Source organism: Trichomonas vaginalis, chromosome V, assembly GCF_026262505.1.
Source record: "Trichomonas vaginalis G3 chromosome V, whole genome shotgun sequence".
Taxonomy (NCBI): domain Eukaryota; phylum Parabasalia; order Trichomonadida; family Trichomonadidae; genus Trichomonas; species Trichomonas vaginalis.
Genome location: NC_067207.1, coordinates 816,763 through 819,511, shown reverse-complemented (window position 1 = coordinate 819,511; position 2,749 = coordinate 816,763).

The window sequence follows — 2,749 nt, the reverse complement described above, 5'->3', positions numbered from 1 at the left end:
AATATTTTTTGGAAATTTTTATTTAATTTTGTGAGAAATTTATTCAATTCTTATTATATAATAATATTATTCAAAAATATTGTTGTAATTTTTCAGTGATTACGATAATTTTTAATTCAATTTTTAATCGAATGTTTTGATGGGACGAGCTTACTGAGCATTGGCTCATCCCATCAAAACATTCCATTCAAAACTCTGGCCTTCATCGAGGCCAGAGCTCACAATTCATCTCCTCAGAGCCAAGTTCCTCGACGGTCGTCCTCATTAGGCACGATCCGAGAGGAACTTGGCTCTTCATTAAAATCACAAGCTCTGGCCATTGCTAAGGCCAGAGCTTCGCAAACCATCCTCGGGGCCGGTTTCCTCAAAGACCGCCCTGATTCAGGGCGGCCGGAGAGGAATCCAGCTCCGAGAGAGTGCCCATACGAAGCTCTGGCCTTAGCAGTGGCCAGGGCTTTCAAAAACAATCCTCAGGGCCGAGTTTTGCGATGATCGTCGATCATGTCGACAGTCTCGCAAGAACTCGGCCCTGAAAGACATACAGATACATGCTCTGGCCCCAGCAAAGACCAGGGCTTCGTTTTAAATACCCAGGGCCGGCTTTCTCAAATGCAGCCCTTATCCCGGGCGGCAGGAGCGGAATCCGGCCTTGGGATACTTACCAAACGAAGCTCTGACCCTAGCAAAGGCCAGAGCCTACAAATGCAATCCTCAGGGCCGATTTTGAGGGAGATCGTCCACATCATTGACGATCTCCTCTCATTTCGGCCCTGAAAGAAAGAAATACACAGGCCCTGACCATAGCAAAGGCCAGGGCTTCGCTTTAAATCCATAGGGCCGGCTTTCTCAAATGCCGCCCTTATCCCAGGCGGCAGGAGCGAAAACCGGCCATGGGAATCCTACAATACCAAGCCCTGGCTCCTACTGAGGCCAGAGCCTGCAAAATTCATCCTCAGGGCCGAGTTTTGCGATGATCATCCACATGATAGACATTCTCGCAGAAACTCGGCCCTGAAAGACGTAATATCACAGTCTCTGGCCTCAGTAGAGGCCAGAGCCTCGCTTACATTACTCAGGGCCGGCTTTCTCAAATGCCGTCCTGATCTATGGCGGCAGGAGAGAAATCCGGCCCTGGGAAGCATGAAATACGAAGATCTGGCCTTATAAGAGGCCAGAATCTGCAAATACTCCCTTCTCTACAGATTATGATCCAATGTAACACAGAAAGCCTAGAAGGAAGCCCTTTCTCAAGGTTAAGACTTCCTTCCTGGCTTTCTGATACTGGATGGAGTGGAGTTTGGCTTCCATTGCAACTCCTTCCAGGAAGATCAAATGATTACACAAAAGTCATGGCAATTGTATTCTAACACTATAAATACAATTGCCATGGCCTACAATTGCGAGTGCCTGCTGCTTCAGCAGAGATTTGCAGCAGACACTCGCAATGTTAACCAAAATTCGTCTGAAAGTTAGAAGATGGGCTTTTTCTCAAGGTCAAAGTCCATTTCCTAACCTTCTTATATTATTTATTATTAAAATAACCATTTTGACAGATTATTTTTTATCCCGGCATCATCAGCTTGTCATTCTAAGCTTATCATTTTCAGCTTATACTTATAAATTCTAAAACAGTGATTATTGAATTCACGGAATAGAACACCACATTAAGAAATATTATTTACTAACTTTTTCAATAATTAAAAAATATCAATGATACTTAAGTGTCATCACATACAACACATTCTTATGATCATCATAATATATATTATAGAATATTGCATAATAATCCAAATTCAATTTCAATATTAAAGTGTACTATCCATTATCTCTTAACATCATAACATACTCAACGAGTACTGATCATATGCTATTGATCAAGCCTTTAAAACAAACTACATATAAGATTGCTTTAAATTGACCAAAAAATTGAATACTTGCTTTAAATTGACCGTTCAATTTAAAGTTCGTCCCAAAATACAAACTTCTCCAAAATGAAAAACTATACACTATTTTTTACATTTATCTATTTAAAATGTCAGTTTATTACTTGACAAAACACAATATTTGGTAAATTTTTAAATTTGGTCAAAGCACCCAATGAGCTCATTTCGATTTTCTCCAAGGAGAAGAGGAGAAACTAATCAATTTTGAATATGTGGGGAAGACAGACTAATTCAATTTCTCCATGAAGATTGAGAAATGGAAAAGCTTTGGAGACGGATATTGCATTCTCTTAAAAATGTATAGGGTATTCTTATTGACTTGCAATTTAATTGTTCACTGACAAAAATTTTCTTTTTATTTAAGTATCTGAATCAAATGCAAACATATCATTAAAAATATCTTAAGATATTAATTAATGATGGCGTATTTTTTTACTTTTTTGATGGAACTAATCCTGCAGAAGCAGTTTTTACAAATGTAGAAAGATATGAAAAATTATAAGTGATAATTTTTCCAGAATTTATTGAACAATTTTCATTAAATAAATGATTAAAAGTGTTAAAAAATGAGTTTATTGTTAGATTATTAAATATAACAAGTCCATTTGTTGAATTTGAATCAACATATGAATCTGAGATAGTCAAAGTGTAGCCTTCCCCTTTGTTCTGATTTTTGTTCATTTTTTAACATTATTATGGCAAAAATATTTTACGGGCGTGACATTGTCCCAATTAAATTGTGTATCATTCAAATAATAATATTTTCAATAGGTTTGCTAAATTTTTTCCATATTTTTCTTATATTC